The sequence below is a fragment of the Lissotriton vulgaris genome, chromosome 10, assembly GCF_964263255.1.
Source record: "Lissotriton vulgaris chromosome 10, aLisVul1.2, whole genome shotgun sequence".
Taxonomy (NCBI): Eukaryota; Metazoa; Chordata; class Amphibia; order Caudata; family Salamandridae; genus Lissotriton; species Lissotriton vulgaris.
The window spans coordinates 1085479109-1085495923 of record NC_141698.1 but is presented as its reverse complement, the minus strand read 5'-3'; positions in this window follow the sequence as shown (position 1 = coordinate 1085495923).

Genomic DNA, 16815 nt, shown 5'->3' with positions numbered 1-16815 from the left:
AATAATGGGGAGCAGTCTTTGTTGATCAATTTTTGTTTTTGTTTGATGCTTTTTATTTTAACCTGTTGGCTGCTGCTGTCGGCCGACAGCCGTCGCGAGCACTACCTCGGTAGTTCTGCGCACGTCTGGTGGCTGACGCGGCCCGCCCGTTTAATAGAACGTTCCGCACTGGGGCAGAACGTTCAAAGCAGCCAACATACTGAAAGAAAAATGTGTATGTAGCCCCAAATTTGACGAAATGGTGCAGGTAAGGCAAAGCTCATAGTGAGGTGGCCATCTTCTGTTCAAACTCCAGAGGAATTGTTCTAGAAATGGGATATTAGGTGAGCGTGGGGTACCTTCAAAATTTTGACACTCCAAAATCTTTGCCTCAACCAGAATGGCCAATTCACTGTATCGACAATGTTGTTAAACCTCAATTCCATGAGGTAATGTGTCCCTGCATTAAGGCAACCCCCAAAGCATCAAAATCAAGAAAATACAATTTGTTAAGTTAAAGGGTACACTCGATAAATGAGTTCTAAATAATGGAAAAGGGAAAAGGTTTTACTGCACAATTCATAAATGAAGTGGCACATAGTTAATGCTGTGAAAGTTCTCAATGAAAATTATAAAGAGAAGTCAAACATCTAAAATTATTTAAAGTCCCAACTGGACAGTAAAATCAGGGAAGTAACAGCCAGCATCCATAGTACAACAGGATGTACAGCTGGCTCACCTCCAAAATAGAGGGTTTTATACACTATTTTTGCATATGAAATTACAAGATCTGCAGACTCATTGTGATGTGAGCCATTGTAGCATTTCATTACAAATCAAAGCCCATGAAAAATAAAAGTCATATTGCCTCAACACTTAAGCACTATCCCACCACATGACTAAATATTCAGCACCCTCTATTCTAATATCGTCCAGTGGTGCTAGAACAAAACTAGATACATGTACAATAACAGGTAACATATGAAGGAAAGAGAGGTAAAGAGCTTATGTGCAGCACTAGGTGCTTTCTAAATAATAGTTACCCTACTATCATTGAACATGTAGCTAATATAAAAGTCCAGCATGAGGCACCTAAATAAATTGAGAATGCAATTCCATATTCTTAAACTTCAATTTATTAGTTATGTAAATGTATTTGAGCTTGTATAGCACACAGCTACCCGCAGTGGGTTTCCCGGCGCTTGCTTAGGGAACCCGTCCTGGTATTCCCCTGTGAGATAACCCCGGCAGGGTATCCACAAGGTGAAAGCCAGGCATCCCGCCGCGAGGGGCCGTTGTGGAGATTAAGCAAGCTATTGCCCAGAGTCGCAGAGTGTGAAGCCGTGAGTCGAGAAGGCACCGGAGCGAGAATTATCAAGTCCGTGGAATTTTTGAGCCCAAGACCCGCCGAGGTGGGGAATTGAACCCTGGTCCAGGACCAATCTCAGCGTCTGGGTCTGCCGCCTCTAACCCCTGAGCCACACTTCTCCAGTTACAGTATACTAATCTCATTGATATAAGCCAATATCAGTATAACCATCAACATGTAATAGATATTTGAATCCCAGTTATCATATACTTTGAGTACCATTATATGTATTAATTTGACTAAGAAAGAAACAACAAAGTACATAGATAATGAAATGAACAAACAAAATTACAGCTTCAATATATTTGGAAACCCCTGAGATGTTTGGTAGATTGAGCGGCTGAGCATTACATGAAAAAGTAACCTGGTATCATTGTACCATCTTTAAAGAAGGAACTCTGCTGAGTTGCTAGTTGTAGTTGATGTATGGCTTAGAAAGCAAGACTAAAATTGGTTTTATATTCTAGGCTATTCAATGTGATATTATCTTAATTTTAAAGTAGTAATTTTAGCATAATTCTCTAAGTTGTTTTTGTTCAAACATTTTTCTTTTATGCACTTTCCAATAATGAAGTCATTCCGAAGTGCAATTTATTATGGATGTACTTAATGTGTTCCATCTGAGTGTTGCAATATATGTTTTTTTCAATGTAGAAAAGAGCCACTGGAATGTTTATGCCATTGTGTGCCAAATGTCTAGTTAGTTATCTGGATATGTTATTACTGTAACTCATGGACCCTGTCATTTATTGGCCCAGTGCAAAGAACATGTATCAGTGTTATAGATGTATGTATTGTTTTTCCATTTTGTGTCACATGACCTTCCATTGAACTCTAGTAAATCAGCATGAACATAGTGAATATCAAAACAAGAAGGGGAGATGGAAGAGAAGCTATTCACCCACAACATAAAGCTTTAATATCGTTCCTCCAAAATTATTGTGGCCAGCATATGGGCTACTAGCTTATTGTGCAGGTAGGTATATAAGGGTAAGTACTGATTTGCTATACTAATCTTCTCAGATATTTACCTAGACAAAATCGTCTACACTTTTCTATGCATGTTGTTGACTTGGTCACAATATTGCAGCTGGGCGATATATTGTCACTCATGTTTGTGACATGCAACTGAGAAAGGGTTGGTGTCTGTTAATCGTAAATTTGAGCAGAAACTGAATAATGTCAGTGTGTTTGTGAACGTAGGCAGATGTGTCTGGATTAACAGTTATAATGTGTAAGAAAAAAAAGAAAAACAATTCAAAAGTACTAAATAGATAATGTTATTCCTAGAGAATTGTAGACATACAACCTGTACAAAACCACTTTCATCCTTACCTTTGGTATTCATTGATGTGAGTGAATATCCAAATTTAATAAATAATCACCCATATTCAGAGAAATAGCAATGCCACTAAATAAATAAAATCAATACATTGTTTGTCACAAAGAAATACCAATATGAATAAAAACCTCTAAACACAAATCAACACATTAAAATACGAAAATGAGAATACCTAGATAATACCATGCTAGATAACAAAAATAAGCTGGCAAAGTTGTCTCATATAAGCCTTGTATCTTCTGTCCTAATGAAGCTGATGTCTGATGTAATCATAGGCTCTATAATTGTGCACTATTAATACTCATAGATGAAGAATTATGGGGACTGGTTTTCATCCCAGTTGCACTCTGTATAACTCAAAACTACTTCATCATGGACATCATTTAGGGGGTGCAAGCTCCGGCTTTCCCTTTGTGACCCCTGGCATTGCTTTTGTGGCCCTTGGCCCCAGAGGTGGCAACATCAATGATAAGAACAGAAGGCAATAGGTGTCATGATGAACCCTATTTACTTTATGCAGCTTTAGCTTGCAGTCAAAAATTGTTTTTTGGGTTCTGTAAAATAAATAGATAAATCTAGCTGTGAAGTACACACTCTTCTGATGAAACAAATGAAATAAATAATCACCCGTATTGAGAGAATATAATAAAATAAAATCAAACACATTTTAAAGAAGTTCCTGCCATTTTTCAATATACTGAACACATGAGAAATTATGTGTTTAAACAAAAACCTTTACCTTGATCCATATTAACTATTACAGGCGGATAGGTGGACTGGTTCTACATTTTCTTTTTGCCTATTTTTATGATTTATCAGTACATCCGTCATTATTATTCAGTAGATGCATGAATTAAATCATGACAGTTCATGATGTAAATATTTGCGGTTCTCCTTGTGCTTTGTTTTGTGGCACTGTATCTTCCTGTTCAAATGTACATGTGATTGTTCATGTACTTTAAAGAAAAATTACTAATGTGCCCCTGGCATTTCAGGTAATCAGCCGATTTAAAACATAGGTGTATCTAAAATAAATATTCACATGTTTTGTCTTGTTATGTTAACCATTTAGTTATTCTGGAACTTGAGCAGCGTTGACTATTTTAATCTCGTCAGAATTTAAGTCTTGTGACATCACACATGACATTGATTTGGAGGAGTGTCAGTTCCATATGATGCCAGTTTCTGTTATGTCATTAACACAACATAAACATAACAAGATTTGCATTTATGTTTCTCCTTGTCCTTGAGTAATACCATTTGACTTATGATCCTCCCCTTAGTAACTGCCGTATTCAACACATTTTCCGGATATCCATGTTCAGTGACTTGAGATACTGTTTCCTTTTCTTGCATCATATATTCAATATCCTCACTGCAGTTATGTGTGTATTTTAATAAGTTCCCATTAAAGATATTTGTCTTCTGTTTATATAGATGTCCAGACTCAAAATGCAAAATACTATTACTGGAAGTCAGTTTCCTGAATGATCTACTATGTAGAGTCCGATCCTTCGCATAGAGCTCTAAGTTTAAGAACACCATTTTGAATTGTTCATATTACAAAGATAACTAAACATTAGCAGCACTAGAGTTAAGAAATTCATGATATTTATGTGATAACTTTTCAGTGCCATTCCAGATTACAAATATATAATTGATATAACCAGCATGGAGATTCTCTTTCCGGGCATGCTCCCTTTCATGTCACCCAATAAAGAGGTTGGTATAAGAGGGAGCAAACGTGGGTCCCATCACTGTGCCTCTAATTTGCTGGTATAGTTCATCCTGATGCAGGAAATAGATGTTGTTCAAAACAAAGGGGCTGATTATGATGACTGTGAGGCAGACAGAAAAGGACTTTTGGGTCCCATAGCGGGCCCCCTTTCTCCCTGGCTTGGAGTTTTGAGGAGGCTACATGTCCCTACACCATGTAGCAGGCACTGCATGGTGCCCACCACATAATGCAGGGATATGTCAGGTGTCCTCATTTTGCATTTCTATGGGTGCTGCAGACAGCAGCACCTGCCGCAATGCCAAAGATAGGAATTGCAACCACCGAGGTAGTGGTCGCATTGTAATGCCTCTGTGGCAACAGGCGACAGCCTGTCGGGTGGTCCCATTTCCGATAGGGTGGTGGGCGGACGTAAGTCCACCCGTCATCCTAATCAAGCCCAAAGTTAGTCATTTCTATGAGCATATACATGTGTTTCAAAAAGCTTGCAAATCATAGCTTTACACCTTCCTCATGTTGAATAACTGTATATCAACTCTTAAAATCCATAGAGGCCATATAATCTGTATCCTCCCATGGGATTCAGGACAACTTTTTTAACAAATCTTTGTATCTTGATCTTATGTTCAACTAAAAGTAGATCTTTACCGTAGACCACTATTCTTAATAACATGGTCCTCAATGTCCAAATCTCTAGCCAAACCCTTTATATCATGCGATCTCCCATCTTCTATGCTCATCAATGCTAATCAATGCTTGTTAATCATACAGATCCTTGACAGCTATGCTAGAAATAACTGGAGTGTATTCTACCTTCATGTGCCTTGCAGGTAATGTCGAGGATAGTTTTTAAGAGTGAGGGTTCCTTCAGGAACCAGTAAGTGGTTCACCAGGAGATGGGCTTAACCAGAGAGACTACTGCTCCTGGTACTTGGGGGAAGGAGGGGACTGTATATACACTTGAAGAATTATGAAGACATCCAGTAACGTGTTTAACTTGAATACCTGTTAAGGTAGGGGCAATGGCATTTGCAATCAGGTATGAGTGAACGTGGAATTTGAGTATGAATGAGTTAATGGGGAGATTTTGAGATGGAGGTGAAAAGTTCTAGAGGTGGCTAAAACTGGAAGAGTTAGGTGAGTTGAAGTTGGTTGATGGCGATGAGAAAATGAAAGAGGTAGAGATACAGGTGACACAGCAACTGAGAGATATGGAGAAAAGACGAGTGGTAGAGCTGAAGAGAGGGAGAGACCATAAATGGTGGACCTGGTGCGGGGAGTGGAGAAGAGGGAATGGGAGGCAAAAGAAGGGCAGAGAGGCGAAAGACGAAGAGGTGGACAAGTAAACCAAGAGCTAGAGATTAATTTATAACAGAGGTAGAGGTGAATGGGAAACTTTTAAAGATGGAGAGAAAAAGAGAAAAACAACAGAAGTGGGTGTGAGAGAGTGATGGCGGCAAAGATGAAGGTGAGAAGATTAGAGGTAAAAGAGAATAAAAGTGTAGAGCAGTGGCGAGAGGGTACACAATGTAGAAATGGAGTGGAAGGAGGCGAGAGAGACCCATATGAAGTTGGGAAGAGGATGCAGGCTTTAAGGGAGGGGAGTGGGAAATAATGTCAAGTAGAGCTAACATGCAGCCCAACAAGCCACCAAGAAGCAAAATTCTGTTAAACGTGCATGAAAGAAATGCACATAAAATAAGCGCAGATTATTTGAGGTTTTTAAAAAAAAAACTTGTCTGTGTTTTTACTTTTCGCTGGCATGACCAGCCAATGCATTGTCTGTCACACAGCATAGGATCTCAGTCAACCTGAAATATGCTTTGTAGTCTATGCACAGACAGCACCCCTGCTCAGCGCTGTCCGGTTCACCCCTAATGTGTGACCCTTGTGGCAACCGTACAATTTTAATAGTTGTGCTCCTCTGTGTGCTTGAGTACATGTCTCTAAGCTTTCCTCCTCCTCTGAGTGCTCCGGTACATGTCTCCAACCCTACACCCCTCCTCTGAGTGCTTGGGTACATGTCTCCATGCCTTCCCCCTCCTCTGAGTGCTCGCGTACATGTCTCCAAGCCTCCCCCCTCCTCTGAGTGCTCGGGTACATGTCTCTAAGCCTTCCCCCTCCTCTGAGTGCTTGGGTACATACCTCTAAGACTTCTCCCTCTTCTGAGTGCTCGGGTACATGTCTCTAAGCCTCCCCCTTCCTCTGAGTGCTTGGGTACATGTCTCCAAGACTCCCCCCTCCTCTCAGTGCTTGGGTACATGTCTCTAAGCGTTCCCCCTCCTCTGAGTGCTTGGGTACATACCTCTAAGTCTTGTCCCTCCTCTGAGTGCTTGGGTACATGTCTCCACGCCTCCCCCCTCCTCTGAGTACTTGGTTACATGTCTCTAAGTGTTCTCCCTCCTTTGAGTGCTTGGGCACATGTCTCTAAGTCTTCTCCCTCCTCTGAGTGCTTAGGTACATGTCTCCACACCTCCCCCTCCTCTGAGTGCGTGGGTACCTTATCTCCAAGAATTTCCCCTCCTGTCAGTGCTTGGGTGCATGTCCCCCAGCCTTCTGTAGTATCCTGCATTTATATTGTAAGGTATTTTATCACCCCTGCTCAGCCAGTGCCTGTGCTCTGACTCATTAGAATGTTGGAGTCTGATGATGCCTCGGAATGTTGGGACTGAGAGAGGTGAAGGGACGGTTGGTCATGGGCAGCTGTTAGGCAACTCCTGGTGTGGCTCTGATCTACAACATCTTTACTTGATGATCTGAACCTTACTACTTACAATCTTCATGAAGAAAACATCCTGAATTACAACCTTCCTGCGTGGACCTTCATCACTACATATTTTGCCGACGAGGTGACGAAGAACCTACACTTACAAGTGGATCTAAGATACCTGGCGAACACAGGTGGACCTGAAGATGGTGCAGTATTAAAGAAACTACGGTGGCTACTACTACAGGTACAAAAGAGGAGGTGTTCACAGGAAAGGAGCATTTCTAACATGAAAAAAACATGTTTTACAATCAACATGAAGAACAAATACAAGCGAGAAACTACCATCAAAAAGAAAAGAAAAGAAAAGAAGACAACACAAGTAAGTTGAAGCACTACGCCCTACAGCCCAACCAGTAGCCTCACCGTCGGCCAGCCCTTTCCCTGGCCTGCTGTGCTCTTCTAGATTATGTACTTTGGACTCTGTTAACATCTACTGCCTGCCCTTTCAAGCACATCAACTTTACAGGCAGACTATTCATCTCCGTCACAATGGTTTACTCCGAAGCACACACTCTACGACCATGTGGACATTCATCTACAATGCAGCATTTATTGGTGTCATGCTGCTGTCTATGCTGTGTGATCTGTGTGATCCTGTGCACCTGCCGACTACGCTGTGTGACCCTATGCACATCTACACTACATAGTTTGGGTGAAAGGATGATGTCGATAATGGTCTTCATCCTTTTACATTGAGCATTTTGGGAGTTTCCTACGTCTTACTGGGAACTGTGTAACTGACGCTTATGGATTGCGCTCCCTTCATCGTGTGATCCTGTACAGATTCTTGTGAGGATATGTACTGGTCTTGGCTACAGTGTCTGTTCTCTTCGTTTCTCTGAGGGGGGATCACCTACAAAGAGAACATTTCTACTATCAACACATATGTTGTGCCGGCCACATCTTTCGTCCAGTTTCTATATTCTTAATGTGGTTCTAGGATGAGGTAAACCTTTTCTGAATGTGCGACTGGTGCTTTATGTAATTGAGTTTGGTTTGCCCAAGTGTACCACTATTCCTGACATCGCCACTGTGGTTAGTTTGCTGTCTACTTTTTCTCCCCTCAGAATTCAACGCCCAGCCATCCGCTTGGCCGTTGAAACTGTTTGCTTTGCCGGCTGACTTTGAGCGCGCTGCTCACCTTAATCAGACGAGCCGCACAGATCCTCCTCACAGGAGCCCAATGTGACGTCACTCCTTGGCTTGCTGGTGGAACATGATTTGGCGCTCTTGCGTGCCGTTAGCCCCCGACTCTCCGCTGACTCTCCGCTTTCTATGTGCCTCCATTTTATATTTAACTTCAACACGGAAGCGGTGGATGAGATTCTCACGTTTTTTCTTTCTGTAGTTACCGCCATGCTCCAGCCACATTTTGTCATTCGCGGGCACATCCACAATGGTATTTCCTTGTCTACAGTAAGACGCCCCCACTCTAAATTGACATATATTATGATCTTACATGGTCGCGTGTGGAGCATCGTAAGTTTTTGTTTTCTTGTCACTGAAACCAGACTTTCATGTCCAGTCTGGACTTCAACCATGGGCCGCTGTGCACGACGAGGAATACCAGTTTCAACAGGTGTATTTCCTGTTGACATTTCACTTGGGTGTGTCAGTTTTCTGTCAGCCTTTAAAGAACATTTTGTCACAAACTTTAGTGTGTATCACAGTACTACGGTGACACACACACCTTTATCTTTGTCTGTCAGGAAACATTAATGTAATGCAGTATTCAAACATATTGTATGATTTGCTGGGTATACACCTTATGCTTTTTATGTCTACTTTTTGAAAGATATATAGTGTGGATTGTCTTATCCTTACTTACCCACTATTGGGATTGTGCTTTATGCTCTTTGACTCTGGGCACTTTTTCTCAGTGGTACATTTTTCACTTTACACATGCACAACCTAAACCTTAAGTTTCCCTTCATAGGGATGCTATTGGGCACTTCTCCCTTCTGCTTACACTACAATTGCCTACATGGGCTTCTTACATGTTTTTGCGTTCATGGACTTTGGGCACTCAACTACAGGGGCTCATTGTGCATTTTACCTGTGTGCACCATTTAACATTGTACATTTCCCTACACAGGGAGGGCAATAGGTTCTTGTCTCACTTTCTATTTTTGTACAGATGCCTTCACGGACCATTTACGGTTTTCTCACTTACTCAGGGGACCGTCTCATTTACATGTACATTGCTACCCTCACACAGGGTTCGTCTTTTGGGTTTTCAACCCATTTCTACTCTGCACTGTTTCCCTACGCGGGGGTTGTCCTTTCACAGGCTTTCACACTATGGGTCACAGTCCCATTTGCATTGCTCCTCACACTCTTGCATAAGAGTAGAGGACGGTCATGGGTTTTATTCCCATTGGCTGTTTTTCACTTTCTTTGTCTAGGATGTTATTGCTGTTTGATATCCGATATTTTTCCATATTACATTATTGAATTGCCATTTTGGAAATGGAGAGGAGTATAGTGATACTGTTTGTGTCTCTTCACTTCCTCTCTGTTTTCTCCGGTTCAGATTTCCTATTGATGTTCACTTCCTCTTCATCTTTGGAATCTGTTCCATACGCATTTCTCTGTTATTCTTCTTTGCTTTTCAGTCTTTCCCCTTCTACAATGTTCTTCTTGTTCTTCCTTGTTCTGGAGGAATCTCTTCCTTCTCTTCTCCCTGTGCTTGGAGCTGTCTTCTCTTCTGTTCCCAACGTGCCTTGTCCTTCTTTCCTTGCTTGCCTGCTTGGCCAGTGGGTGTGCGTGGAGGTTGTCTTTGGTACGTCTGTCTCTCTATTTATTATTTCCTCTCTTGAGTCGCCTTCTCACTGTCGCCTTCTTTCCATTTCATTGTTGTTGAGGTTGAGTTTATTCTATTTGCTTACTTACATTTTATCCTCTCCTCCTTGTCTTCTCCCATCTCTCTCCTCACTTTGCTTTGCTCTCTCTTTCCCTTCAAATTCTCTCTATCACATTGTTGTTCCTTCCTTGCTATCTGTTCTTTATTCACTCTCGTTATCTTTTATCATATTTTGCATTTGTTCTTTTGTTGGAAGGAAAAGGCATATATGTAGTATCCTGCATCTATATTGTAAGGTATTTTATCACCCCTGCTCAGCCAGTGCCTGTGCTCTGACTCATTAGAATCTTGGAGTCTGATGATGCCTCGGAATGTTGGGACTGAGAGAGGTGAAGTGACAGTTGGTCATGGGCTGAGCAGCTGTCAGGCAACTCCTGGTGGGGCTCTGATCTACAACATCTTTACTTGATGTTCTGAACCTTACTACTTGCTATCTTCATGAATAAAACATCCTGAATGACAACCTTCCTGCATGGACCTTCATCACTACACCTTCCCCCTCCTCTGAGTGCTGGGTTACATGTCTCTGTTAGAAAGGGGATCTCTGGTTGGCTAAGGCTTGCGCCAAAACCAGGCAGAGACCACCACTCTAAGTCAGGGCAAGGGAGTTACACGCCAAGATAACCCCTGTTCACCCCCTTGGTAATGTGACACGAGCAGTAAGGCTAATTTTGGAGGCAATGTAGGTTAAGTATGTGCGCACGCACCCAGCAACAACACCCAAGGCCCACCACAAAGGAAACAAGGTTATATATAAAAATAGCCTTTGTATTATACCAAACACATTAGATAATAAACACACACTTTACAATGTGCCAGAGGCACGGGCAGGATTTACAGGAGATTGTATACATGGGACAGGGCCACATTGACCACTGTCAGGAATAAGCACTTTTAGAACTAGCACTTGGTAGAATTAGCACTTTGTAGAACAACACTTAGAACATAGCACATATAATAAATGTAGCACCAAATAGCAAATGTAGCACACAACCAGTAATCACTGGTAAAAGGTAAGTACCACCTACGCAACCCTAACCACCTTAGGAAAATATCACGCAGGGAACCAGGAACTCACTAGTATAGCTATACTAGGAAAAACCACCGCCTAAGCATAAACATACATTTAGGGGTATAGGCAAGAAGCTTTGCACTTGATGCATAAAAACACAATCAGAGGTATATAATCACATATTGCGCAAAGATCACATAGGCCAAAAACATGCACCCCACGCAAGGGCACAACACCAGAACTGCCCCCCAGGCCAACTGGCCTCTCAGGGGCTGCAACACCCTGTGTCCACAATGTCAGGGCAGGTTGCGCAGGCAGCAGAAGAAGATTGTGCAAAGGAACTGACCTAAACGGAACAACTGCCCACTAAGGCTCTATGACCAAGACAACTGTGCCCCCGTGAGCCTTGTGGGCTCTGAACAAAGATGGCCCCTTGGAGCCTCATGGGCTGGAAAAACTTGTGGGCCCGGGAGCCTTGTGGGCTTGACAAAAATGCGCCCACTGGGGGAGCGGCCCGCTGCCAACCGGGGCCGCTCTACCCTCCGGAAAGTCACCTAAATGTGGAAATTAACATTGGAGTTCTCCCTCTGAGGACTCGGAAAACAAATGCCCCCGCATTGGAGTCCCTCGTGGACTCTGAAGAAATGCTGCCAACACGTTGGAGTCCCTTCCTGGGGGACTCGAGAACAATGGCCCCTGGAGCCTCTCGGGGGCTCTGAAGTAAAATATGCATGGTGGAGTTAGAGCCTCCTGGGCTCTAAAAATAATGCCCTCTTCGTTGGAGTCCCGCTCGGGGGACTCTTAATACACCACAATACCCCCTGAGCCTCTCGTGGACTCTGACACATAGGAAGCGCTACCCGGAGCTGAGGAGCGACCCGCGGGGACGTCCGCACTCACCAGCTGGTTGGGCGGCAGCATATCCTCTCTGCGGCGTCTCCTCTCGGCTCCTCTCCTGGCCGGCGGGGCTCACCTGTGCCTCTCCTTTGGTATCCTGGCTCACTCAGGGCTCTCCGGCAATGAGGGCGTGCACAGGACTTCCTCTAACAAAACCAGAAGTCCACCCACCGTCAGGCGCAAGGATGCCTGACTTCCGGGTCGCTGCGGGCAGCGTGGCGGCCCTCGGGGTTCCTGGTGGTCTACTTCTGCTGGGCAATGCGGGGTAGGCACCCGCTTCAAATAATGAAAATATGGGCAAAATATGCGGCAGGCAATGCAGGGTGGGAACCGTGCTGCAAGTTAGCAAAAGAGGGATCCCACACCGGGGAATCCCTCGAGGATGGCAAGTGCAGCTCAGGGCTGCAGGCTACAACCACATCGCTCCCCTGAAGGAGAACAAAGCGCTGAGAAGGTATTAAATTCCAAAGAAGGAGGAGGCAAATCCAAGATAAATTTAAAGAGGTTTAATCTTCTGGAGCACAGTACTTCATACAGCCAGGTTTATAAACAGAATGGTTTCAACACAGTTCTGAGTGATGTCATACACAACTGTAAGGCAAGTGCCATAATTAAAGGAAAACAATGTGCATAAAAGGGAAACATATTTAAAAGGGAAATACATGGAATGAAGGATATAACACATCTCTTCCCTTACAAAAACTATTCATTCATAAAACACTTGGAGACACGTCCCACATTCCAAACTTGACCATTTTGGGTAACAACACTATTCTTGTTGACTTTGACAATTCTCAAAGGTCTACCATATCTTGCATCACCTTTGAGCAAGATTCCAGGTTTACGTGTTCTAACATAATCCCCAACATGGAAATTTGGTGTTCTAACATTTATGTGAGAGTCATAATGAATTTAGCTTCTATTCTGTTTATACTCTACAGCAGGGGTCTCCAAACCGGTCCTGGAGGGCCGGATACATGCCAGATTTTTAAAATAACTACATGTATCTCAATGGGGATATCCACAAAATCTGGCATGGATCCGGCCCTCCAGGACCGGTTTGGAGACCCCTGCTCTACAGTACGAGCAATATCATCCTTACTCAGCTGTGAACACTTATCCTTAACAACTTTCTTAAACCACCAAGGACATAGTTTAGAAACTGGATCTCTACCTCTAAGTAAACGAAAAGGTGAGACCTCAGTAGTGGAATGGGGAGTTATCCGATACAACCACAACTTCTCTCTTAATTTGTCTTTCCATCCAGCACCAAAGTTTCGCGCCCAAAGTATATCTTGCTTAAGAACTCTATTATACCTTTGAACTTGCCCGTTACCCTGAGGTTCATACAAGGGTGTGGTTATGTGATGAACATTTTGTGATTTAGGAAATTCTTGCATCTCACATGACTTCAACTGCATGCCATTGTCAGAAATAATCACTTCTGGATTACCTTCCCTGGCAAAAACGTCCTTCAAAAACAAAATAACATTACTAGTTGTGACCCTTGAAACCAGTTTGACTTTTGGTCACTTAGAATGGTAATCCACCATAACAATGGCAAACCTACAATCTTGTGGCAAAAGATTAAAAGGCCCAGCAAAATCTATACCAATTTTCTGCCATGGAAACTCAGGCCACTTAACAGGAATAAGAGGAGCAGGACTGCATCTAAGAGATTTCTCACTACTAACACACTCCGGGCACTCTCTAACCAACTTGTCAACAAACCTGTCAACTCCTGGCCACCAAAACGAAGATCTAATAAGTCTTTTCATTGAGGTGATACCAACATGGCTTTCATGACTCAAATTCAAAATGGTATCCCGTAAAGAAACTGGTGGAATACACTCTCCTTGTCTGTAAATGAAATCACCCTCTATAAAAATTTCATCTGAGACTTTCCAAAATGGGAACATCTCCTGTGGGACATCATTTTTAGAAGGCCATCCTTCATGACAGTACTCCATTACCTTCTGCAAAACTTTGTCTTCCACCATACTTCTTTTCCACAATTCCTCAGAAATATTTCCAAAATTCCCAGACAACACATCAGCAATTCCAGCAACAATCTCAACATTGTCCAGAACCTCACTATACTCACAAGGAAGACGCGACAAATAATCTGCAATAACATTGACTTTTCCAGGAACATATTCCACAGTAAAAGTGTATTCTTGTAATCGTGACATTAATCTAGCAATTCCTGCTGTGGCATTCAAACCTCCTCCAGGAGACAAAATGGAAACCAAAGGCTTATGATCAGTCTTGATAATAAACCTTGCTCCCCAAATATAATTTCGAAAATGTTCCACACCCCACACACACGCTAACAACTCAATTTCAATCACTGCATAGTGTCTCTCTGTTGAATTAAGTGTGCGTGAGGCAAATGCCACATTCCACTCCTCTTTACCAGAAAACTGCGAAAGAACACAGCCTAACCCATACAGGCTAGCATCGACAGTAAGAACACAAGTCTTCCCAACACAAAATGCTTTAAGAGATGGCGCAGCAATCATGCCTGCTTTAATCTTTTCAAATGCTTTTTGTAGGGAAATCCACAAGCAGATTTTTTTAAAAAAATGCCAATAAATCCCAAAGTAATTGTACCGCTCCTGTGCTCCTAATAGTAGCAGGTACAAGGTTCTCCTCGTTGCCAATATTAAATTCCAAAGAAGGAGGAGGCAAATCCAAGATAAATTTAAGGAGGTTTAATCTTCTGGAGCACAGTACTTCATACAGCCAGGTTCATAAACAGAATGGTTTCAACACAGTTCTGAGTGATGTCATACACAAATATAAGGCATGTGCCATAATTAAAGGAAAACAATGTGCATAAAGGGGAAACATATTTAAAAGGGAAATACATGGAATGAAGGATATAACACAAGGCCAAGCACTGCCAGGCGCTTGTGGGGCGGCAAGAACGTCCAGGGAAAGTCCAAAAAGCAATGTAGGCAGAGGGGGGGGGGGTCACAGGCTGGGCCCAGGGGCCAGCTCACACGGCCCTCCAGGCAGGGAGGCAGTCCCAGTGGCGGTCCTCCTGGCGCCCAGCAGCAGCAGACCCCACTTGTGGGACACCCCCGCGCCGCACGGCCACCAGCTGCTGCGTGTGCCCCCTGCCTGCCCTCTGCCTCGCTGCCGCCTCGTTTGCCGGTTGCCGGCTGCCTCCGCTGCGGGGATTGTTTTGCCGGGTTTTGACGATCATTTGTGCCTGTTTTTGTTTTACTTCGTTTAACTTCTTTTTTTCCTTGTTTTGTCGTTTATTTGTGCCTGTTTAGCATTTTTCTTTTTGCCCGTGTTTTAGGCTCTCCTTCCTTGTTGTCCGCCTACCTCGCCGCCCTCCGCCCTCCCTTCCCGCCACCGCCGCTTGTCCCAGCCCCTTTTTCTCTTCTGTAACCCTCCCCGCTTCCGCCTCCCAGCTGCTCCGCCCACCCGCGCACTTCGCCTTAAATGGCGACCGTGCGAACGCGCAGCGGTCACGCGCAGCGGGCGCACCGATTGTGCGCCGAAGGCGCGCCAAAGGTAAGCCCGTCTGCGCCCGTCCGCGACCGGATCGCGACCAGCGCCAGGACCCCTGGTCCTCGAAGACCCCGACCGACCCGCAGGACGTACTCAGCCGCCACCCTCAACGCACTCAACACCGGCCGACGCCCAGAGTGCCACCAAGCCACACCACGGCACACCCACGGACCCTTCAGCTGCCACGCCTGCAAGTTCTCCTGCATCCGGACCTGCCTCGCACCAACACCCGCCAAGTCAAACACCAGCAGCACCCTCCTCAAGTGCATCCTGCTCAACACCCGCTCCGTCCACAGACACGCCATCGAACTCTGGAACCTCCTAGATGCCACAGCCCCAGACGTTGCCTTCCTCACAGAGACCTGTATGAACGCCTCTTCAGCTCCCGACATCGCCATCGCTATCCCAGAGGGCTACAAGATCGTCCGGAGGGACCGAAACGCCAACCAGATGGGAGGAGGCATCGCCATCGTCCACAGGAGCACCATCCGTCTCACGACCAGCACCGACAACACCCTGACCAGCGCCGAACACCTGCATTTCCAGATCCACACCAACCCGAAGACCACCCTCAGAGGCACCCTGATCTACCGACCCCCTGGACCACGCACGCAATTCAGCGAGGACATCGCCGACTTCGTCAGCCCGCATGCCCTCCCCTCCGCTGACTACATCCTCCTGGGGGACCTCAACTTCCACCTGGAGAACAACAACGACCGCAACACCAGCACCCTGCTCGCCAACCTCGCCAACCTGGGACTCAAGCAACTGGTGTCCACCCCCACCCACCTCGCCGGACACACACTCGACGCAGTCTTCTCTTCCAGCACAGACATCAACTTCAGCCACGCCACTGAGCTTCAATGGACGGACCACAGCTGCGTCCACTTCACCTTCAAGAGAACGACGACCCACCACCACCAGCAACAGGCCGCCCGCAGAAGCTGGAACAAGATCACAGCAGACCAGCTCGCCACCTCCCTGAGCCAGCACCCTCCTGCCAGCTCAGCGAACCCCAGCCAGGCCGCCGACAACCTCTCGAAGTGGATCAGCAACTGCGCGGACGAACTCGCCCCACTCAGGACCCCGCCTAGCAGACCCGGCAGCAAGAAGGCCCCATGGTTCACCGACGAACTCAAGAGCTCCAAGAAGAACTGCCGAGCCCTCGAGAAAGTCTGGAGAAGGGAACCGACACCGGACAACAGGACCTCCTTCAAACTCGCCACCCGGAAACACCACCAGCTGATCCGCGCCGCCAAGAAAACAGCATTCAAGGACCGGTTGGACAACAACGCACACAACTGCAAGGAACTCTTCAACATC